Consider the following 25,718-nt stretch of genomic DNA (forward strand, 5'->3'; position numbering starts at 1 on the left):
GAACGTTCGAGACAGCCTTAGAAACTGTGGTTGAGACCATCGAAGAAGGAGCTTCGGTGGTAGGAGGGTGGATCAAGAGTTTGTTCACCTGGTTATGGCCATATTTGCTGATGATTTTGGTAATAATCATCATAATGGTCATAATCTACGCAGTCATCAAGGGAGGAATTGGAGCGGCCTTCATTTCCTGCCAGAAGAACGACCACGCAGGCGCGAAGGAGGAGGCTAAGCAGTCCCTCCTCCGGAAGGAGGCGTGGACTACAGTATAAGATGAGGAACACGGACGCGCCTCAGCCATTTTACTTGCTGAGCTTGAACCAGCCACAGCTAAACCAAAGGCAGATTGAGAAGTGACCACACCCTACAACAGAAAAGAAGAACCATGGCTAACAACAGCACTCGATTCAATGTAAGTGACTGCACTTTGCTTTGCGACAAAGCCAGCTTCAGACAATGCATGGAGTTTTGGGCTATTGAAGTCACTTGGATCATCCATTGCTGCACCGGGGCATGGGCCCTGGACCAGCCACTGAGAATCGCTACCCTGATCCTGGGGCTCACTAAAGAAGCCCTAGTCAACGTCTACCGACGGTGTGGCCTGAATACCCTGTCCCTGTTCATGACCTACATCCAGGGACGAGCCAGGATTGACACCACCCGAGTTGGCCTGCTTAAGGGAGCAGGTGTGATCTCCTGGGCGATACTGGATTTCGCCGCCCTGTTCTACAGCCCCCTGAGATGGATCAGCGTCACCTACGAAGGGTTGCTAGTGGTGCTGCTGTTAGCATATCTAGTCACACTAGCAATGGCGCTGCAAGAAAGAGGAAGAGGGCGTTGGCTGCTCAAGCTCGGCGCCATTACTCTTTGGGGCGTAGGCTGGGGCATTATGGCAGTTATGTATTGGCTGCTGATAGATAGAGGGGTAGTTGGAGTAGTTTGGTTCATGTTGTACGGAGCCCTCTTTCCTCGGAAAGAAGGAGAAGCAAAAAGTCCAGGACGCACACCACCAGTGGTCCTGCAATCCCCTTGGAGAAGCAGAATGGCACAAAGGCGCGCCCAAAGAGATGACAGGGCTGAATAAGAAGCAACACCATGCCCTGTCTTGCTCGCTAGCTTGCTACGCTATGAATATTTATACACATATTGAATGAAATCAAGAGTTTCTATGTCTGCTTAAATTCCAGATGAGTGCAGCCTGCGTTAAATGTGGGGGTACAATTGAAGAAAAGAAATGCCTCTGGGATGTCTCACCTACCTTTTGGTGTGAGATCTGTTACAAGGAAGCCTTCCCTGTTACCACAGCACAAGGCATTTATTGTAAGAAACCTGAAGCTTACCTCCCTAATGTTGTCCTGGGACACCACATCAGCATACAAACCACGGCCATGCCGATGGGCAGCTCGATGGTCGCATATCACGCTAAGCCTGAAGAATGGTGTCAAGAAAGTCAGACTGGGTATTACCTCCCAGTCTATGTTAGATTCTGGAAACTTCCAACTGGAGAAGGCGTCTCCACGACCCATGTGGCAGATGGAAGATGTGTCGCCATAGGGAAACCATGGAAATTACCCGAGTTACCTATTACTCCGATCGAAGCAGCGATGCCAGTAGTTGAGAGGCCCCCTACTCCGCCAAAGAAGACGGCTGGACGGTCCCAAGGCACGCAGACTGAGCCTCCACCACAAGAAACGGAGGTCCAGTGGAACTACAGCCAGGAACTCAGTGAAATACTGGAGATGCCACTCCCAGTGATGGAAGCAGAATGTCAACTACCTCCGGTGCTGTCACCCATACCTTCGCAGCCTCCGACACCTCTAACGGACGACCCGCCTGAGATATCGGAGGTACAATCTACACCTGATATATTGGGATGCCAAGACGTGCAGCCTACGATGACGGTCCCAGACGCGCTGGTAGAAATCGAGCGCGCCATCGAGCAACTCACGATGCCCAAATTGGCTGCTGTGCAGGGTGTCCGACGACCAGAGACGCCTGCAGTGGCTGTGGTACAGGGCGTCCAACGACCTGCATTTCCTGACTTATCAGAGTTGCGAGTGATCGACAGCTGGGAGCAGTCACCTGGAGAGCTCTACATCGTTGAAGAAGTTGTTACCACCACTGACACCGACATGCCGCTTGGAGACCTGCTGGATCTCACTGCACCAGAGGACGACGTTGACCTCTTTCCCTGATTGCTTGGAGTCGCTATCTGTGACCTCAAGAAGGGGGTGTCAAGTAAGATGCAGATGTTGAGGTCTCAGAGAGGACTCAGGCTCATTATGGCCCTAAGGTAACAGAGGTTTTGAAGCAGATAAATAAAGATCTTAAGAAGAAACATTATAAGTTAACCATATGATTATGCTTGCTAAAATACATATATATTTTTTGAAGTGTTGATTTTATTAAAGTAATGATTCAGATGATTTATTGTGTTCAGATTGAGAGGAATGATTCAAGAAATGATTCTGTGTGAAGTAATCCTTGTTTAGGCTCTGTGTGTGCGTACAGGCCTCATAAGCTTGTGTGTCCAGGCCTTAAGAAAGCAGAAGTGCAGTAAACAACAGTCACCATGACTCGGCAGCCACAATGACATTGCAGCCTCCTCAGAAAAAAAGGGAAGTTTGGGAAAAACCCAAAAGGGTGGGCTGAAATGTGTGTGTGTTAAACAGAATGTGGACACTGTGTATTTGCTGTAACAACATGACTTCTGTATTACTGTTGTATGTGATGACAAAGTTGATTGCATAAGTTAGACGGTGTCAGAGGGCGTACCTAGCCAGTTTTGTGTGTCTCGAGAAAGTATAAGAATAGGAGAGCAGAGACATTATAGGGGAGTCATTCGCCGGAGCTGCTAAGAAGAAGCTGCAAAGGGAACTTAGCCGGAGTTCTGAAGAATCTTCACCTTCCTCTTTTGCCCAAGAGATGGGAAGACGACGCGGGACTTAGGCTCCAGAGATCGCTGAGGACATCGTTGGAAGCAAAGTCTTTTTCTGACTTTGTTCAACAAGCGAAGACCACACTCTGCCAAACGGAGAGTCCTAAGAGGTTCTGCAGTTATCCAGAAGAAACCAATAGAGGGAAGAACCGACTACACCCGAAGAGGCAAAGGAGGCAACAGCACCGGGCTGTTCCCCTCCCCGGGGCTGGGAGACCCAGTGACCCACTACAGCCTGAACAGACGAGGGTTTTCCATCACCACCATACCACAGAGAAGACAGCTGGGGCGTAAGCACTAACGTACCAGCCAATTCCAGAGGTAACTGCCAGACCACGATTGGCTTACAGGACTCCTCCGCTCCCCCCTGCCGAGGGATAAGACCCTTTTGTCCACAAAGAAGACATCGTACCGAGTCCTCCGGACAACTGAGTGCTTTTCCCAGACGCAAGACAAGACCGAGTGATACGGTAGTGGCCATGCTGTCCGCTCTCTCTCCTAAATTTAATAATTAGAGAAGATTGTCAGGTACGCTCAATTTATTTACTTTAGTCTCATTTTTAATCAGAAATAATTAATTGTTTTGATCATGAATTGATGCTGTGCTCTTGCTAAAATTTGCTTAATAAAACGCTCTATTGCATTTAAAGAGAAGCCTAATGAAATTATTATAAACCACTGAAAATCTGCATAGTGGTAAAAAGTTAAGTTGATTGTGTGCATTCAATCCAACGGTTCTTAAAGGTTACTTAGTCCAAAGTGAGATTGTTTAAACATTACCCCTGAGGTTAGTTCTTTCCAAACCTCTAAAACGAACCCAGGAATAGCACCAAGTGCAGGCAAGTCCTTAAGAGAGAAGCTGACCGATAACGAATGTGAATGATAGATCAATTCTACTACTAGAAAGGCTGCTTGGTGGAATAGCATCTATCAGATAAGAGGGGTGAGACATTCGGATGCAAGGCAGTTAGAACCTGGGCGAGTATCTCTCGATTCCAGCTTAAATTATTCTGCTGAAACCTGTTAGGTGAAATACTAATAGGCAGATAGAATCTAACCCTTTAAACGGAGAGCTGGACCAACTTTAACCTGAGGCAAGGGTTAAAAAAGGCTAGACTGGCGAACACTATTTAGATTGAAGATTCTCACTGAAATCATCAAAACTAGGAAAGGACACAACTGGAGTTATGTGGTGAAATAAGACAAAACATGTTCTGTATTTTAGATTCTTCAAAGTAGCCACCCTTTGCTTTGATTACTGCTTTACATACTCTCAGCATGCCCTCTATGAGCTTCATGAGATGGTCACCTGAGATGGTTTTCACTTCACAGGTGTTCCTTGTCAAGGTTCATTTGTGGAAATTCTTGCCCTCTTAATGGGGTTGGGACCATCAGTTGGGTTGTGCCTATTTGACAGCTGTTAGAATCCATATTATGGCAAGAACCAATCAGCTAAGTGGAGAGAAACGACAGTCCATCATTACTTTAAGAACTGAAAGTCAGTCAGTCTGGAAAGTTGCAAAAACTTTGAATGTTTCCTAAAGTGCAGTCACAGAAACCATCAAGCGCTACGACCAAACTGTCTCCATGAGGACCGCCCAGTAAAGGAAGACCAAGAGTCTCCTTTGCTGCTGAGAAGTTCATCAGAGTCTCCAGCCTCAGAAATGGAAAGTTAACAGCAGCTCAGATCAGAGTCCAGATAAATGCCACACAGAGTTCTGGTAGCAGACACATCTCTACATCAACTGTTCAGAGGAGACTGAACCAATCAGGACTTTATGGTCAAACAGCTGCTAAGAAACCACTACTGAGGAAAAACAACAAGCAGAAGAGATTTGTTTGGGCTAAGAAACACAAGAAATGGACATTAGACCAGTGGAGATCTGTGCTTTGGTCCAAATTTGAGATCTTTGGTTCCACCTGTTGTGTCTTTGTGCAACCAGAAAAGGTGATGGATGTTCTCTACATGTACGGTTCCCACCGTGAAGCATGGAGGAGGAGGTGTGATGGTGTGGGGGTGTTGTAAAAACAAATAATTCTTATCTTTGAGCAGCAGAAGAAAGTTAATTTGCTTTGTATTACACTAGAAGGTGACACATCACAGTGTCGATGCTGAAACAGTACAACTCTATAATGAGTTAATACGTGCATGATCTTCATCTGAAAGTCATTATTTAAGAGCAACGTATTGCTGTACCAGCACCACACAGCTTTAAATCCAACAAAAAGTTCTCTTTGTGACGGTAAAGTAACTTTGATGGGTGACTCATACAGAGGTGAGTAAAGTTCAGCTCCCGGTAGGTGTGTTTCTAAAGTCTCTTTGGGCTTTCACAATGCCGGATGATTATTAGAGCCATTCTATGTTATATAATCTCTGTAGTAATTGTAGTTTTAGCTCGAATAATGACTCAGATGTGACAAAGACCGAGGACAAAGCTGAGCAAAGTTCTCCTTTTATTCAGGAGGCTTCGGAATGAAGGACAAAATGTTTCTATGAAAAGTAGCCTCTATGCTATTGATGGAATAAAAGCATGCGGCTGACGATTAAATGTTCTGTTGAAGTTTGCTGCTTCACATCAATGACAGCGAGCATCCTTGTTAAGGAGAAAAAGCTGAAGGAGAATAAACTCCTGTCCTTCACTGAATTAAATCTTAGAAGTTTTTTTCTAAGCGATTAATCAAACTTTTTCCTCTTTATTCTACATATCAATGTGTGATTTCATAAAAAAACTGTACAAATTAACGACTCAAGCATTTTATCTGAATATTCCGTGATGTTTCTGTCATTTTCTGATAAAGATGAATGAACTGGAGCTTGTTCCTTATTAAACAAACACCCAAGCATCTGATTTGTCAGCTAAAAGGGATAAAATAAAGGGGGAGGGCAGCGTTATACACATTCCATCTTATTCATGGAAGCAAAAACTGCTGATTTATTCCTGATCTGCACAGACACATAAAGTGCAGAGTGAAAGCAAATCGCATCGCTGCTGCTTCCTTCAGCTGTTTCATTCAGTGAAACTTTTCTCGGGGAAGAAGGGTTGAAAATCCCGGAGTAACACGACTAGTGCCATCGTCACTTTTGTCTAAAACTTGTAGTAGCTCATCCTCTCGGGGCCTCGGGGTGTTTTCGGTGGGCAGGTGGCCTCTGCAGCAGGATGCCACTCTGATATTCACACTTATAGAAGCTGAAGGCTCAATGTGGCATCATGTCTGTTACCTACATGCGCCCACTCTGCATTTCTTCTCCATTGCACAGTTGTTTTATTGGCTATTTTGTCACTCTGGTAACTCATGCAAGAGGGTTTAACATCATCTGTTCACATTTTCTTAACTTTCTCTCATTCCTGCTGCTCTATTCTCACTTGCATTATAATGCAAGAAAATTTTAGTTTGCAAAGAGGAAATATTTAGTTGTTTGTTTCTACTAATAAAGTGGGCAGTTTTCTGGCTGTAACTGAAAAAACTCTCCACTTACAAGTAAAAACTCTTAGATACAATAAGTTGTTTTTTAAAACTTTATTTACAGGACACTGATTACATTTTTAGAACAATTTATGCAAGATCATCTGTCACTTGATTGAAATCTTTGCAGCACAGAATACAGAGATGGATAGAAGGATATTTGTAACAATATCCTTGTATGCATATGCAATATATTGTAATATAATTATGTGTCCGTTAAGAGAACCATAAAGCCAAGTGATTCTGCTGCAACCAGCAGTCTTGTGAAAAATTCATAGACTTTTTGGCTGAACTGTAAGTTGTGTTCACAAAAATTGCCAAAATCACAGCATTTATCAGAAATAGAAATTGTAAAAAGAGACAGAATCAGCAGATTTTAAACTTAGTCCTTGGACAACCAATCGTTGGTTATATGCTGTTAAGTTATGGAAATAAACCAAATCTAAGCATAAAATGGTGATATTTAAATAAAACCACTTAATTCTATGTGTCTTGTTTAAAAATTCAGCAAAAATTAAAAATTTTCTCTAGTTAGATTCTGCAAAAAACTAAAAATTGTGTCTTCTTTTAGGAAAATATGAAGCTACTAGTGGCTCAGCTGTAACCAACAGTCACGTGAAAATTCATGGACTTTTTTGGCTGAACTGCAGGCTGTGTTTGCAAAACTCACTAAAATTACACCATTTATCAGAATCACAAACTTGAAAAACAGACAGAATCATCAGATTTTCAACTTCCTACTTGAAATATTCGTTGCTTATGTGTTGTTGGGAAATAAACCAAATCTAAGCAAAAAATCGTGATGCTTTATTAAAATCGTTTCATTCTACATGTCTTGTTTAAAATTTCACCAAAAACAAAAACAATTTTCTCTAGTTGGATTCTGCAAAAAAAATGAAAATTTTATGCTCCGTCAGGGAACTATAAAGCCAAGAGGGACTCAGCTGCAACCAACAGTCACATGTGAACATTCATAGACTTTTTAGCTGAACTGCAGGTTGGGTTCATCAGATTTTCAACTTGGTTCTTGAAATACTAATTGGTTATATGCTGTTAAGTTTTTGGTTATTTTTTCACTCTGGTAACTCAAGGAAGAGGGTTTAACATCATTCCAATGAAAACCCTCAGACATTCATTTACCTGCTGTACAGGAGGTGATGCTGCACAAAGAGACTAAATGTTTTTGCTCTTTTCTGCTGAACAGCTCCTTCTGTAAAAGCCATTACCAGAAGCTTCCTCAATTAAAACGACTGTGGTCTAATTTCACCGTCTTGTGAAATGACAGAGACAATAAAGCTTCCCCCCCCCCCCTTCTCCTGCAGACGCTGCTGTTTTCACAACACATACAGGATCAGTTTCCCCTCCGGGCTCGTTGGCCGACACTTTCCTGTGTTTTTCAATGAGAGTTAATCTGCAGCTGAAGCTAAAATCTCTGTGCAACCATATCCAGCAGCAACACAGAGGCACAAAAAGGAAGTGAAATGCATGCAAATATACAAAATAAACGTGTTAAAAAAGAGGGTGTAGCCTAGTATGGATTAGTCTGCACCTCCCTCAGTCGAAAATGTATGAATCCTGACATCAAACCCACACAAACTACAGCTAACATTGCTGAGAAAGTGCATGTATTTGAACAAAAGCATCAAGTAATCTTGAAAAAATCTTAATAAAGATGGATTTTATCAAAAGGAACCTCTGGAAAATGGACCACAAGGTTACATCATCAAACTGAAACCAGCTGACGGGTGGTAAAGCAGAAGATTCACTCTTCCCGGTTAATAATTCAGCCTTAAAAATAAGGGTGGACAATCTTAATATGATAAATGATCAGCTTTTAGGAGGAGCTGTACAAGACTGCATTATTAAATAAATAAAGGATGGTTGTTTTGCATCTATTTTTGGGTGATTTGTGTCTCTTTGTGGCTGTTTTGTGTATTTTTGTGGTTGATTTATCTTTCTTTGCAGTTGTTTTGTGTCTTTTTCTCTTTGTGGTTGTTTTTTGTCTATTTTTGGCTATTTTGTGTCTCTTTGTGGTAATTTTGCATCTATTTGAGGTTGTTTTGTGTCTCTTTGTGGTCATGTTGTATCTATTTGAAATTGTTTTGTGTACTTTTGTGTCATTTTGCATGTATTTATGGTTGTTTTGTGTCTCTTTGTGGTCACGTTGTATCTATTTGAAATTGTTTTGTGTCCTTTTGTGTCATTTTCCATGTATTTGTGGTTGTTTTGCATGTATTTATGGTTGTTTTGTGTCTCTTTGTGGTCATGTTGTATCTATTTGAAATTGTTTTGTGTCCTTTTGTGTCATTTTGCATGTATTTGTGGTTGTTTTGCATGTATTTATGGTTGTTTTGTGTCTGTGCTTGTTTTGTGCCTCTTTATGGTTGATTTGTGTCTCTTTGTAGTTGTTTTGCTTCTATTTGTGGCTGGTGTGTGTATTTTTGTGGTTGTTTTATCTTTCTTTGCAGTTGTTTTGTGTGTGTCTCTCTCTCTTTGTGGTTGGTTTGTGTCTCTTTGTGGTCATGTTGCATCTATTTGAGGTTGTTTTGCATGTATTTATGTTTGTTTCGTGTTTCTTTGAGGTTGTTTTGTGTCTCTTTGTAGTGTTTTGTAAATTTTTGTGGTTGTTTTATTTTCTTTGCAGTTTTGTGTCTTTCTTTGCAGTTTTGTGACTCTTCATCACTATGTATGTCAATTTGTAGCTGTTTTGTGTCTCCTTCTTTTTCTTTAATGTCTCCTTGTTGTTGTCTGTATCTCTGTGTTTTGTTACTTGTCTGTTAGTGGTCTGTTTTTGACTCTTTGTGTCCCTTTATTTAATTTGTCCTTCATTAAATGATTTCTGGCATGAGTTCTGTAGCATCTAATCTTATGCGTAGATTTGAGAATTGTTCCTTTAAGCTTCACATTTTGAATACAGGTAACTACATGCACAGCTGATCGTGTTGTTCAGATCATAGATTTTGATTCTGTCTCAGTTGTTCTTTAGCAACTCAGCTGCAAATCTGAAGTGCAACCACACAACAGAAGCAGACAGCACGCATCAAACCAACTGAACAGGACACTCTAGTGTCCCATTTCTGAGCTTTGATGCAAACTCAGCATTTCGTCAGATTCTCCCCCAAAAATGCCACACTGGAGCTGCTGCACCTTCCCTGATGGTTCTGTCGGTGTGACCAGTCCGGTTAGCATCATTTGTCACATGACATGATGCCCTGCTGCAGCTGTGAGGGACTCCTGTTAACATGGCAACAATAGCTCACAAATAAAGCCGAGACGGCAAACGTTTCACTCAGAGTCGCTCATTTTTAAAGCACAAGCGGACATCCTTACGTCAGACGGACGGATCCTTACTGCCACAATGAGCCGTTAAGGACCAAAGAGTTAAGCTGCTGCCAGACTCTCAAAGCCACAATGATGCAATCAAGCTTTTACTGCACAAAAATGGGTTTTAAAACCAACATGGCAACGAGTCAACAAAATCAGACATTTCCTGTGGCCTGTTCAAAGACGTGATATCGGCTCGGCGGCTCCTCTACCAGAATGTGTGTGCGTTTGAATGCCACGGCTGCCTGGATTCATAAAGTCTATTTTGGCCGTGCCACTGGATCTAATGAAAAGGTATAAAGCTCTGCTATATATCCAGCTTAATGTTCACTGTATTCCACTTTGGACTGTAAATCTAGCCCATTGCCGCCATACAAGCAGCCGTTAAGGTTGAGGCGACTTTTCATACCAATGAGCCCCCTCAGACTAAATCACAGTTAAATAACACTTCACTCAGGAAAAGGGCACCTTAGGAAAAAAAAAGAAAGTTAAGAAATTACTTTTTTCCTCTTGGACGCCCCGTAATTTCAAAATAATAACGCCACGTCTGAGCAGGTTCCAGGATGGGAAGGACGAGGAAACAGAAAGGCATCTAAACACACCAGAGGAAGAAAAAGTCAGTAAAAATGTTTCAGGTGCTTTGGCAGGAATTATTAACGGTGAGGACATTGTTGTCACAGAGGAGGTTTAGCCTGCAACCCTCTGAAACCCAAAACCTTGCGGCAGGTTGTGTTTACAAAAATCGCCAAAATTACACCATTTACCAGAGACAAGAAACTGTAAAAACAGACAGAATCTGACTGACCCCAAACTTCTGAACAGTAGTTTACATATAGGTCGTCATGGAAATGCTAACGCACCACTGTGCTGTAGTCTCTCTGTCAATCTCCTTTCATCTTTTAAAGGCAAATAATGGCCAACTGTTGGTGCTTTTACAGCAGCTGCAGACTTTATAAAGTTATCGACATGTGAGGAAGAATTACGACTCTCCTGGGAAGCCTCCTCACTCAGAGTGATGGATTACATTCATCAGTGCAGCAGCAAGTCTGTGAACAAAAGGCTCTGGAAAAGAATCGGCCCCAGCGACAACAATAGGAAATAAAAACGGAACAGAGGAGCAGCTTCCGACTTTCATGAACGGTAACATCAAATATTGTGCATTTAATATCTTTTCATTTGAGTTCATGCCAGCAGTTCTGTTTGTTTTTTCCCCACTGAGCCTCAGTTTCAGCAGCTTTTTAGTCCTGAAGTCGTGCCAGAACCTAAAAGGAGCTCAACAGCCAGCCAGAAATATAAAGTGAACTATATTATTTAAATTTGGGGAAATGAACAGAGATGTATTTAAACTTCTACTGACTGTTGATTGCAAAAAATGATAGAGACTTTAAACCAGGTATGTCAAATATGCGGCCCGTGGGTCAAAACCGGCCCTCCAGAGGGTCCAATCTGGTCTGTGGGGTGACTTTGTAAAATGTAAAAATTAGAGAAGACATTAACTGCAAATTGTAAATTTGTAAAACTATAAATTTCAAATAATTCCAAGACAATGACAGATTGTTCTGATCAAAAAGTAAAATACTAGATTGTTCATTGTTCTTTTGTCATTCTGTGTCTTAATTTTGTGATATTGAAACCCTTGGGTTTATTATTATACTTTCTACGTCAGACAGAAGATACACATTTTTGATGCCCCAAACGTATTCGAAAATGTGTGAAAATTGGCACACACATCAGGACTGGCAAAAAATGTTATATTTTAGGGGAATGGCACATGTGTGCCAAATATTATGAAAATTCGGCCACCGGATCACGTTTCACCTACAGCTACGAAATTTGGTACGCATATGTAACTCATCAAGACGCACAAAAAAGCCTATTGCACCAATGCCCAGAACCCAACAGGAAGTCGACCATTTTGAATTATGATTCATATTTATGACAATTTTGTGTCATTTTTGGACATTTTTAAAAGCTATAAACTCAAACAGGTTAACCCCGAGAGAGCTCCAATTAGTCCAGGATGTACATGGGTGATCAAAAGTTATCAAAATGCTCTACAAAAGTCTGGGGGCGTGGCCATGACAACCAGCGGAATGCGGCCTTTTTAGATGTCTTGTCATGAAACAGGAAATGCTACCTAACCAAACTACATTACAGTCAACACTACTCTTAACCCTGTTTGAAGTGTGAAGTAGATCAGATGAACGGCTACACACACACACACACACACACACACACACACACACACACACACACACACACATACACACACACACACACACACACACACACACACACACACACACACACACACACACACACACAACACACACACACACACACACACACACACACACACACACACACACACACACACACACACATACACACACACACACACACACACACACACACACATACACACACACACACACACACACACACACACACACACACACACACACACACACACACATTGTATTTTGCATACTATATATTTTTACATTAACTTTTTTATTTTTACATTTTTCACACTATATTTTGTACACAGTATATTTTTACATTACATTGTTTTTTCACATTTTTGTGCACTATACATTAACATTACTTTCTTTGTTTTACATTTTTGCATTGCTTTCACACTTATTCAGAGTTTCAGTGCCTCTGCAAACAGATTCTGTGCTCAGATGTTTCATGTTCAGCATATGATGTGAGGTTTTAATGTGACTGTTGCTGTTATAACAACACAATTTCCTGCAAAGGATCAATAAAGTATCAAGCTATTAAAACCTGCAGAAACTTCTAGTCCTGTTAAAATGAGAACCACAAGTACATACATACAACAAAAGCAACATCCAGCAGTCAGAATGTGTTGCAGTTGTAGAAGATTCAGAGTAGCAGGGACATGCAGATTTGTATTTACTTTGGTTTATTTGATTTGATTTATTTGGATTTGAATTATTTATCTTTTTTCTTTTCTTTTAAATTTGGGGCCAAATTAGAGATCCTATTAGCCTAATGTTTCTAATTTTTGTATTGTGGAAAGGACAGAAAGGACACACAATAAGAAACATATGGCGGTGTTACTGTGCAGCTGCAGCGGTAAACACTGAGCATCTGTGCTGCCCTTTGAAGGAGAATAGAGGAGAGAAAAGGGGTGAAAGATAAGAAGTAAAAGGGGTTACCCTTTTGCGTCTTATTGCCTCACCCCTCCACTCACCCCTGTGTAAACAGAGATGACTGGAGGGGTGAGGCCAAAGGAGGTGCATGGGAAGTGGAGAAATGGGAGACATAGAAGGAAGGGAGAGAAAGGCAGAGACAAAGCTACTGTTTCCATCACATGAACATCAGGAGGCTCCACTTTCTGAAACTGCCACACTTGGTTAGTGTAACCAGCTCCAGCTGCCGTTCTTCCTCTTCTTCTCGTCTTTCTCTTTCTTCTTTCCTTCCATTTTCAAAGTGCAGGGATGAGGCTTAAGGAGGTGCATGCGAAGTGGAGAAATGGGAGATGTAGAAGGAAGAAAGAAAGGAAGAAGGAAGGCAGACAAAGGCAGAGGCAAAGCTCCTGTGTCCATCACATGAACATCAGGAAGCTCCGCTTTCTGTCGCTGCCACACTAGGTTAGTGTAACCAGCTCCAGCCACCTTTCTTCTTTCTCTGTCTTCTTTTCTTCCTTTTCCATCCTTTGCAGCTCTTTCTTCTCTTCTTTTTTGCTGCTTTTTCTCCGCTTTTTCTTTCAGTTTTTTCATTTTCTTTTCTTTCTTTTGCATTTTCTCCCCCTCTGTCTTCTTCTGGAACAAAACAAATAATCCTCTTTTCTTGGTCTTTTGATTCAGAAGTTGTTGAAGCTTCTTATTTTCCTGCTCCAGGATTTTTCTCTCTCCTTCAACTGTTTTATTTTCTATCCAGCAGATTACCATACTTTTCTTCTGACACCTTCTTGCTGGTATGCGCTTTCTTCTTCTGGTCCTGGAGTTCATTGTTGATGACCTCCACGTCATCAATCTTCTGCTGAAGCTGTTTGTATTTTACCTCTACTTCTTTGGTAGCCTCTTGGGGGTCTTGATTCTTTGTTTCTGTTTCATTTATTTGTTCCTGGAGGTCTTCATTTGTCTTTTCTAGTTTTGTGTTAGCCTCTTGGAGACATTTGTGTGTTGCCTTTATTTCTTTGTTCCTCTCCTTGAGGTGTTTATTTGTTGCCTCGATTTCTTTGTAGGCGTTTAGGAGCCGTTTATTCGCTACCACCATTTCTTTGTTGTCATTTTGGAGGCATTTGTTCTTTTCTTCCATTTCTCTGTTACTCTCCTGTAGATGTTTGCTCGTTTCCTCCATTTCTTGTTACTCTCCTGGAGGCGTTTGCTTTAGGCCTGTAGAAGTTCCTCCTGTCTCGATTTTTTTTGCTGCCGCTGTGGACTTGACTGAGCAGTTATGCATTTTGTGTGAGGAGATCACTCATTTGTTTTTCCATCTTGTCGATTTTGTCCTCCAGCTTAAATATCCGGTCCTGGTAGACACCCAGAGATTTTTCTTTCTCAGTGGGACCACGCCTGCTATTCTGGTGGCCACTACGGTGAGGAGGGTTTCCAAACCCACCGTTTCCTCTTGCATTGATTCTTTGTGCCATTTCACAGGGGAACAAATGAAGAGTTCATTTGCAAAAACAGATAACTCCGTTTTGATAAATTTTCAAAAAAAATTTTATTTTGTTGTTTACTTGAGATACAGTGCCGTAGTGGTTAGCACTTTTGCCTTGCAGTAAGAAGATCCCCGGTTCAAATCACGGCCTGGGATCTTTCTGCATGGAGTTTGCATGTTCTCCCTGTGCATGCGTGGGTTTTCTCCGGGTACTCCGGCTTCCTCCCACAGTCTAAAAATATGCTGAGGTTAATTGGTTACTCTAAATTGTCCGTAGGTGTGAATGTGAGTGTGATTGTTTGTCTGTATATGTAGCCCTGTGACAGACTGGTGACCTGTCCAGGGTGTCCCCTGCCTTCGCTGGGATCAGCTGGGATAGACTCCAGCACCCCCCGTGACCCTATTGAGGATGAAGCGGTGTATAGAGAATGGATGGATGGATGTTTACTTGAGATAATATCAATCAAACTGAAGTTAAGTGGATTTGACTCAGTAGAAAAATACATGACAAAATAGAGAAAAAATAAGTTATTAATCTTATTATTATCTCAAGTAAACAATAAAAAACGAATTTTCTAAAAAAGTATAAAATGGAGTTACCTGTTTTTGCAAATGAACTCTTCAAATACAGTACACAATATATAAACAACAAAATACTAAACTTGTGAGGATGCTTTGGGTTTTCAGTCGTTGCTGTTCTCAACTGTCGGAGGTTCGTAGTTTTTCTTAGTGGATCTTTGCTGCGTGCTGCAGATCTTCAGTCTAGATACTCGTGCAAAGTAAATCTCTTACCTGTTAGCATCTTGGATAAAAGCATGGTTGTGTGCAAATAGTGCAACAAAGAGTTTTTTATCATCTCAACACTTCAAATCGACGGTATCACCTAAATGCAAGAACATGTTGCTATTAGCACCAGAGCTAACATTAGCTGTTGCAGTCCTGGTAACTTCTAACAGTGTAGCCATCCCATAAAAGACCACTTTAGAAGACACAGAAAATGCTTTAGTTTACAAAAAGTATTAAAACGTTGATCATAATCGCTATAATTGCACTTTGAGTTTGCAGTAATCGGTGAATGTAGGAGACAGATGAAAAAATAAACATTAATACAAATGAAACAAACACATTTATGGTTCAAGTTATTACTTTGCCAAGGAGGCGGAGCCTCGACAGAGTAATAACCTAAACCACAAAAATGTCTGTCTTTCTATAACTTAATTATAAACTTTTAGTTTATGAAAAAACTTTTGTTTAGTTCCATAGTTCCAGAAACTATGAAAACAGAACGAATCTATGAATTTTGTACTTTTTGAAGGTCCTTGAACTCTTTATGCTTATGTTCTGTTCAATACAGTGGAAAAAACAAACTAAATCCAGACTTTAAATCATCAAAATCATGTTTGTTTCTGTGTCCCATTTTAAAATTAGAAACTTGTACATGTCTATTCATTGATTTAACTGTCAACCAAAATTTATTTTAATTGAAAAACTTTATTGTGTCAAATATTGCTTGTTTGTGGCAAAACGGCTCCATAGCACCACCTGGAAAATTTCAAACAGCGACTATGGCCGGTACGTGTCACCTACAGCTATGAAATTTGGGAGGCTTTTGTAACTCCTCAAGACACACAAAAATGTAATTGACACCCATGCCCAAAACACAAGAGGAAGTCGGCCATTTTGAATTATGTGTCATATTTTTGACAATTATTATCAGTTTATTTAAAAAGGGACCATGTACAATATTAAACATAAATATTTCCATTTGATGCATTGTACCAGAGTTAGCTTTAAGCTAATTTTCCTCTGCAGCCAATTTTGGGTCACTTTTGGACATTTTCAAAAGTTGTTTTCTTTTTTTGTCTCACTTGAGTTGCTTTTCTATTTCTTTGCTGCTTTTGGTCTAATATGTTGTCTCTTTTTTGTTTTGTTTCATATTATTTGTCTAATTTTTTCTCATTTTGTTTCTCATTTTCGTCACCCCACAACACATGTCCAGGCTTCCACTCCGTCTGAACAACTACTTCTTTTCCTCTTTGCAGTGGGCAGCCTGTGATCCTGACAGATGTAATTTATCGCTCTCAGACCGCAGCTTTAAGGATGAGCTGGTTTTCAAAGCTATCAGTCCATCTCACGGTATCCGGGTCTCAGATCTGCAAACTAACGCAGCGACTCATTAATGAACACGTGTGAACACATTAGCCCCTGCGGTCTCTCCAGATGCTTATTGGCAGATGCAGACATAAATATGCAGTAATTAGACGCGTCCATGGGAACCCAACGTTTCCACAAACACCTGCATGCTTCTTATGCAAACTTGCAAAAATGCATCTTGTAATCATGCATCTTTACATGCATGAGCAGGAATATTACACATTTCTGATGATGCATTCTTTAGGAGAAGAGTTTAAGCTTTCCGTCTGCATCGCCTCCTTTGTTTACTTGATGTAACTTCTAATTAATCATGTCGCCACTAATTAATCATTTGCCATCGGAAGCTGTGAAGTACAGAGCCTTTTCTTTTCTGGAGGAGGCTTTTATTTTGATCTTCTGCACAAAACAGACAGACTGCAGCCAGAGAGTCACTCATAGATGAAATAAATACTGTAAAAATACTCCTTTTAGGAAAAAATCTGCATTGTAATACTCACTGAAGCAGAAGTGAACAGGAATTAATGCCAAAAAAAGTCGTAAAGCATCCATGGAAACATCATGATTCATCTCTATTCTAAGTCTTGGTGCCATAATTTGATTTAAAATCAATTCTTGTTCCATAAAGTGGTGAATGAGGCGCTGATTTGGGGGTTTTACTGCAGCAGGACTTTGTGCCAAACTGTTGACAGCCATGATTAGTTCTCAGGATTGATGGTGGCAAAAATGCACCAGCGACAAGATTTTTAACTGACACGATAAGTTTTTTTAATTCATTAAAGTGAGTTTTAAATAATGGCAGCGACAACGAAGTGTGACTCGATTAATCGTAAAAGATCCCTGAAGACGTCACAGAAATGAGGTGGTTTGAACCTTTCAAACTTTTCAGTCTGGAATGCAGCAATGCTGTGGAAATTAAACCAAAAAAAAATATTGCTGCATCCTTGGTACATTTAGTATTACTTTTTACAATATAGAGAATAAATGTACATCATTTTAAAAGGAAAGACTGCTCCACTCTCTCTCATTCATTAATTGATAATGAGCTTTGCCTTTGGTTTCTTGTACAAAGTTTAAACCTCATCATGTGTTTTTTCTTTTCATGTAAACCTCTACAATCCTTAATCCAAACAGCTTTCTAAAAGAACCTGCTTTATCCCATAACTCCACCAAAGAGCTAGCCTAGCCGCGCTAGACCCATGCTCTGAAGACACAAGGATCTAGTTACCCTTGGCAGGGAGGGAGGTGGGCTAAAAGGTTGTCTTTCAAATCATTCTGCAGCAATTGGGTAGGTATACAACCAATCAGCGCAACGAATAGGCTGACGTAGCTCCTAGAGCACCGGAAATCAGAGGATGCGGTAGTTCGGTGAAGCCTTTTTTATACAGTCAATGGGTGAAGCTCAAGTATATTACAGACATGTTAACAGAAAGATTATTCAGAGTCGACGCTAATGGAGCTCAATGACTGTTGTCGTTTTTGTTGTCGACCCTGGCAGAGAATTAAATTCATTGCCGTGGGTTATCTAGTGTGGCTAGGCTAGTTGTTTCCGGTTGTTTCTGTCAGAATCATCGCGCCTCTGTCATCACTTAGTTATGCCCGCCTTCTGACTCTACACTTCATGGTGATTCATCGGCTAGTTTTAGGAGAATCCAGCCTCGAGCCTTATGGAGGGTAACTAGACCCACCCTGGCAGAGAATTAAATTCGTTGCCATGGGTTGTCTAGCACGGCTAGGCTACCAAAGAGCCTTTTTCAGACTGAAACTTCAAATCTGAAATCTTTATATCGGAGTCTCATTGTACAATAGACACATAAACAGCCTGTAAATCTGACAATAAGAGTGTTATTTCTAAGCAACAACACTTTCCATCTGTTAGCTTCTCTCCTGCTCTCTGGGCTCATGTATACTTTATTTTAATACAGCTGATCTCCAAATAAAACTGCCATAATTTATATATTCTGTCTCTCCACAAATTCTCATATGCAGAATAAAAACATGATGATAATCAAACAGAAAACTTGTCCAAAAAAGGTAAGAAAAACATGCACGGCTTGTGATCGGTACTAAAGAAAAGCTATATGTATATTTTGCTCTCTATGGTCACATTTTTAAAACAACAGGAACAGATACAACCAAGGGCGTAATTTGCACCGGGGATACGGGGGTCATGACCCCCGCAAAAATCACGTTCAGCTAATGTAACCCCCACAATATAATCACATTTTTCCAGTGTAATAAAAACATTAATTATCTTGTTGATTTTTATTATTAATATCATTTGCCAACAAAACAGTAGCAAGTTTAATCATCTTAATGTAACCCCCCACACCCCCACCGAATACTTGGTATCACCCAACCCGCGGCGCCTCCTCTACGTAACGTTCACTTTCCCTGACCCTGTATATTTGGCATGGATGGAGACAGCAGAGCCGTGAAGAAATGAAAAGAGCGCGAAAAGGAAAAACAACAATTCTTCATTGTTGGTCGATACGAACAACTAAAAAAAAGGAAATATCTGGACCAAAAAGAGGTAAAATAGCCTACCTGTCTTGTTAAGTTAGCTGATGATTTGTGACTGGAGTTGGTTTGAGCTTGTCCTGTGAGGTACAGCCAGAGAGTGTCGGGGATGTACTGTGTAGGACCAGTGTCAGTTTTCACTGAATTGTAACTTAAAGGGCTGTTTGCTGACTTTGCTCCAATACACAGTGATGGATGGCGGTGTAGTTAAACTACATTTCTCGGGGGAACCGGGCAGGTCGTAATGTCGCTGTTTTCCACATCAAATATCTTTTCAGTAGTGAAGCTATTTTACTGATCAAACAACGCAATAGCATACACAGAAGCTACTTTTTTCCAGACATTTCTAAATCCTGAAGGAACAGGAATGTCTGTGTTGGTCTGAAGCGGTAACCATGGTGACAACAGACGCTCTGCTGCAGCAGGGTGGCTGTGGAGTACACAGCCGGTGACAGTGACAGAGGAGGGGAAGAGAAGTACTTCATCTCGTGAATCTTGACAAAATTTGGGAAATACCTGAATCTATTTATTTCCTCAAATTGTTCTTTGACCTTACTGTTCATTTTTAACCGGGCTGATACCATTTTAACATTAACTAAGCATTTTTTATACCAAGTTCAAGAATATGATTGCCGAACAGGCCATGAAAGAGAGGCAGGTGACCAGAGAGGGAGAAGCACAGTCGCAGATTAGGAGAGAGAGAGAGGAGGTCCCAGAGGAGGTGCAACAGTTGAGCAAAAGAGAGGAGGAGGAGGTGACAGAGGAAGTCCAGGTGATGGAGGATCATCAGGTGACCAAAGAGAGGGAGAGAGAGCACAGGGAAAGGCAGCACAGGAGGCACAAATGACCAGGTAACATACCTTAGCCCTTGTACTGTGTTAGCTTTCTCTATACATGCTCCACACCAGAATAGAGGTGCAAGCTGCACTCCAGTGTGCCACCCTGTATTGTGTGATGTATTGAGTGTTGCCATGAATTGTGCATAAGACATTTTCTGTTTGTACTTTAGTTGTGTCAATACAGTGATGCAATTGATTAATCTTTAAAGTTCTTCATTTTTCTTTTCATCGATAGTTGACATAAACCCAAAATCAATTAAGTGGAAGCTGCTACGGTCTTGCCAGCTAGTACTTAAACACAATAGGAATTAATTAGTCATTACTGCATAAATACATAAGTACACAGCTGCAACAACTTCAAGTAAATCACCAATGTATTTCTAATACAGGCATACCAAATTACCACGACTCCTTTTACAAAAGTAAACAATTCAATAAATACCAATAAACAGGCACAGAGTTTAACCCCCCCAATGGAAGACCCAAAGTTACGCCCTTGGATACAACGTGGAATATCTGGGACAAGAAATCTGGAAAACAGCAGAGAAAAGCAAACAAATTATTCACTGCATTTATGAAGTGAAAGAATCTCAAGTAGCCTTTTTATTTACAAATTGAATTAACAGTTTTTTATTTGCACCATACGGGGACTAGGAGGACATCATTTCATTTTTATTCACACAAATACACAAGAAATTACAATAAACGAATCTTGAATAATGTCAAGAACTTGTTGATCTGCTGCAGCAAGAATGAATCCAATAGTTTTTCATTCCAGATTTGGAGAACATTTGGCCTTCAGAATGTTTGAAAAATCAACTTTCTCCTTTGCAATATTTTGCTCCATATCGATCATTAATATGTAATAAACTATCAAAGACTTGATCAGCTCACCTTACACAATAATGGTAGCATTTTTATTCCATGTTTTATGTGTTGTTTGCTAACCCTACTCTAATCACAGTCACAGGGTTGCTAATCCATGCTAATGTGATCTTTTTCTCAGCAGTAGCAGCTAGATATTTAGCTAGCTGTTACTGCTGACCAAGAGGACAAACTGACTGATGGAAAACAGTCCAAAGAATGAGTCTGATCCTGATAATATGAGGTAGAGAGAGACGTTCAATCAAGGCTGACAATGTGATGAAAATCTGAGAAATAGAAGAGAGGACATAGCTTTGCTCTACCCATTCTATAGGAAAACTGTTTGATGATGTAAACGACAAAAACGAGACACAAAATGACAAAAATGTCATCAACAGGTTTTGCTGACAGGATTGTTGTGGAACACATTCCATGAATTATTATTTAAAATATTATATCGACTGAAAAATGTTCCCACAATTGTAAAAGACATCAATGCAAAAAAAAAAAAAAGAAAGAAGAAGATTTACTGTAAATTTCATTTTAATTGTTTTATTTGAGATCGAATTTGGTCATCAAGAGTGGGACTACAGAAAAATGCTATTTTAGACGGAACTCTAGACTTTTTTGGTATTTAAAAAATATTTTCAAACATTCTTTTCTCTAAGTTATTTTTTTAGATTTGGTCTCAGACAAGCAAATTCACACAACAACTTCATGTGTTAGTATTTTGCACATGGATTATATGAGATTTGATGGGTGATACATAAAATGTCCTACCCTTATCTTGGCTGTTTTGCAGGTTTAATACACACGTGGACAAAATTGTTGGTACCCCTCAGTTAAAGAAGGAAAAACCCACAATTCTCACTGAAATCACTTGAAACTCACAAAAGTAACAATAAATAAAAAATGATTGAAAATTAAATAATCAAAAACAGCCATTACTTTTGAATTGTTGATTAACATAATTATTTAAAAAAACAAACTAATGAAACAGGCCTGGACAAAAATGATGGTACCTCTATAAAAGATTGAAAACTATTTGACCAGAGTGACATGATTAACTCAGGTGTGTCATTTAATTGACATCACAGGTGTTTCCAAACTCATAATCAGTCAGTCTGCCTATTTAAAGGGAGACAAGTAGTCACCCTGCTGTTTGGTGAAAAGGTGTGTACCACACTGAACATGGACAACAGAAAGCGAAGGAGAGAATTGTCCCAGGACATCCGAAAAAAAGTTATAGACAAACATCTTAAAGGTAAAGGCTATAAGACCATCTCTAAACAGCTTGAAGTTCCTGTGACAACAGTGGCTCATATTATTCAGAAGTTCAAGACCCACGGGACAGTAGCCAACCTCCCTGGACGTGGCCGCAAGAGGAAAATTGATGACAAATTGAAGAGACGGATCGTTGGAATTGTATCCAAAGAGCCCACAGCAACCTCCAAAGAAATTAAAGGTGAACTCCAAGGCCAAGGTACATCAGTGTCAGATCGCACCATTCGTCGTTGTTTGAGCCAAAGTGGACTTCATGGGAGACGACCAAGGAGGACACCACTGCTGAAAAAAACTCATAAAAAAGCCAGACTGGAATTTGCAAAAATGCATGTTGACAAGCCACAAAGCTTCTGGGAGAATGTCCTTTGGACAGATGAGACCAAACTGGAGCTTTTTGGTAAGGCACATCAACTCTATGTTCATAGACTCAAAAACCAAGCATACGAAGAAAAGAACACTGTCCCTACGGTGAAACATGGAGGAGGCTCAGTAATGTTTTGGGGCTGCTTTGCTGCATCTGGCACAGGGTGTCTTGAAAGTGTGCAAGGTACGATGAAATCTGAAGACTATCAAGGCATTCTGGAGAGAAATGTGCTGCCTAGTGTCAGAAAGCTTGGTCTCAGTCGCAGGTCATGGGTCTTCCAACAGGACAACCATCCAAAACACACAGCCAAAAACACCCAAGAATGGCTGAGAGAAAAGCGTTGGACTATTCTAAAGTGGCCTTCTATGAGCCCAGATCTGAATCCCATTGAACATATGTGGAAGGAGCTGAAACATGCCATTTGGAGAAGACACCCATCAAACCTGAGACAACTGGAGCTGTTTGCTCATGAGGAGTGGGCCAAAATACCTGTTGACAGCTGCAGAACGCTCATTGACAAATACAGAAATCGTTTAATTGCAGTGATTGCCTCAAAAGGTTGTGCAACAAAATATTAAGTTATGGGTACCATCATTTTTGTCCAGCCCTATTTCATTAGTTTGTTTTTTTAAATAATTATGTTAATCAACAATTCAAAAGTGATGGCTGATTTTGATTATTTAATTTTCAATAAATTTTTATTTATTGTTACTTTTGTGAGTTTCAAGTGATTTCAGTGAGAATTGTGGGTTTTTCCTTCTTTAACTGAGGGGTACCAACAATTTTGTCCACGTGTGTATATTTTGAGTGTTTGTGTAGACACTCCTCACCATTTTCTTAAATTGTTGGAATCAAAAAATAAATTGCAATAAACCCCAGTGAGATAATTTATCTGCAGGTGTTTGGAAGCTGCACATCCCGACCTAGAAATGTTTAAGCAGCTGCCACAGCTTCAGCTATTCTAAGCACTCCAGTTAATGTAGTTCACGGTGCTGCACCTTTGGGTTCAGTGGAAGCAAAGCAGGTAGAGAGGAAATAATTTACCAGGGAAAGTTTTGGGTTATTCATTGCTCCATAAACACCTAATGACCCTCGGTAGAAAGTTCACTGAGGCGGCGATCAATACGAACATTACTCGCCAGCTGGCAGCACAAGAGGAGGGAAACGATGCAGTTCACGCCTTTAACATGCAGCGATGCAGCCATTTCTTACAAACACCTCCTGTCTTTTTATAGCACAGTGACATCACCCGATTCTAAAGTCCACAAGGTTGAAATCCTTCATCCACATTTTAAAAAAAGGCTCCATATTTCCTGTTGGAGTCTTGGCCACAGTGCTCGTACATCCTCAACAGAAAATCAATAGCTGAGGCTGACGGGGCTCGACGACTTTCTCCTTCCCCTCCTCTGATCTGAGATATGAGGCCTGGCGGTCAAACATCAGCTCTGCTCTTGTATGGCGAACGACTCCAAGCATGAACTCAACAAACTCGAGTCAAGTCAAATTCATTTTCCCCCCCTGTTTCTGCCCTCCTGCCCCTTTATCTCCATCCGGGGGAACAAACGTCCGCTGGGACCCAAACTCAACTCGAATCACATCCATTTCCACTGGAGACTTGTCACAAGGGGCTTCGTCTCGACATGAAAATGACCTTTTAACCTTTTTCTTTCTTTCTTTCTTTTTTGGGGAGAGCAACTCCCACCATGCTCCTGTAATATCAATCAGGACCCGACTGGACTGTAAAGTTGAACGTAGGAGGCTCCAGAATGAAACTAAGGTGATGCTTCTTCATTCCCATTCAGCCCACGGAGTTTACAGCTTCCTCAGGGCTGCAGTGGTACGGAGATTATCCATCTGGCAGTCGTGGTCCCCAGAAAACTCCTCATTCTGGAGGTTTTACCAAGTTCCGCGTGAGATTTAGGTAGTTTAGAGCACATTGCATCTTCAGATCTTTAAAGTTTTTACGCCGTCACACTACAAGCGGGATTGAATTCATTCCAGTTCAAATGAGGTGAAGTTCTTTATTTCAGCTGCTGTGAGTTATGGAAGTTAATTTCTGATTGCCTGCAACAAAAACTTCCAAATCAAACCATTAAAATAGCATTAAATGGTTGTGTTGTCTGTACATTTGAATGCTGAGAAGTGCAGGAATTTGACCTCCATTTTTAATTCTGTTCCTTTTGTCATCTTAGTATAAAAAAAACTTTTTTAACCGGTAAATATTCACGTCTCCGACAGTGTTGAAGGGACCAAACTGATCCTCTGTGGAAGAGCTTGAGCCAAAGGTTGTTCAAATTCCCTACAAACTCCTTTTTGGAGCTGCATAGGACAATTGAGGATAGGACCTCTGCTCCCGTTAATTCTGTTAAGACAAGCAGGAAATATATTAAACCAAGGAGGCTCAAATCTAGACAAAAAAGGTCCTGTTAGTCCTCGAAACAGAGGTTCCTCCTGAGCAGTGCACTTGCTTGAACAAGTACCACAAATTAATGACCGCAAGATGCAAAACGCAGACGAAAACTGACCTCAAAGAACCGGAAAAAAGATGTAACATGACCACAAACAGACAACAAATTACCAGAAGACACAAAACATCCCCATAGAGACAAACAATGACAACAAACTGATGAAAAATGAAAAGAAAGACCACAAAGAGAAGCACTATGCCCACTAGTTGGAAGAAATGAGAAAAAACAGACAAAAGACAACCACAAAGAGATGCAGAACAACTACAAAGAGACAGAAAGAGATGCAAAATGACCGCAAACACACAAAAAACAACCACAAAGATAAACAAGATTTATGGCATTATAACTGTCATATTGCACAGAAGGTATTTCTTCCTGGTTGTGCTGTTTCCATGGAGGTGCAGGACTTTGTTGTAATGAAAAATCGTGTTCTATGCTTAGTTTTTAAAACAGGACGAGCAAATCCGACATGGATTATTTGGAACAGGAAACATTCACCTGAGAAAGAGCTGAGAGAAACTATCAAAGCTCGTTTGAGCTGCAGCAGATCGACAAGTTCTCAAATTTATTATTGAAGATTGGCAAAATTTGCAAACCAAAATAAAGAAAAATTACAATTTGCAAATAAAAACAAAAAGTTAAGTTACTTGAAATTCTTTCAACACTAAAAAATAATGATTCTTCTGTTCAGTCAATCAGTGGTTAGGTCTATACGATGGCAGAAAACGGACAGTACTTCCTGTAACCTCAAAAAGACAAATATTTTGTCCACAACACAAATATTTCAGTTTACTGTCACAAAACAGTAAAGAAATATTCACATTTAAGAAGCTGAAATTAGAAGATATCAATGTTTTTGATGTAATAAT

At 40.4% G+C, this 25,718-nt stretch overlaps 1 protein-coding gene across 1 annotated transcript in view; it reads left to right on the forward strand.

Annotated features, from left to right (window-relative positions):
* Positions 1-25,718, forward strand: part of LOC127534725 (uncharacterized) — a 53,577-nt gene that overhangs the window by 1,873 nt on the left and 25,986 nt on the right. The gene's annotated exons all lie outside the window — the stretch shown is intronic.

Source organism: Acanthochromis polyacanthus, chromosome 7 (genome assembly GCF_021347895.1).
Source record: "Acanthochromis polyacanthus isolate Apoly-LR-REF ecotype Palm Island chromosome 7, KAUST_Apoly_ChrSc, whole genome shotgun sequence".
Lineage (NCBI taxonomy): Eukaryota > Metazoa > Chordata > Actinopteri > Pomacentridae > Acanthochromis > Acanthochromis polyacanthus.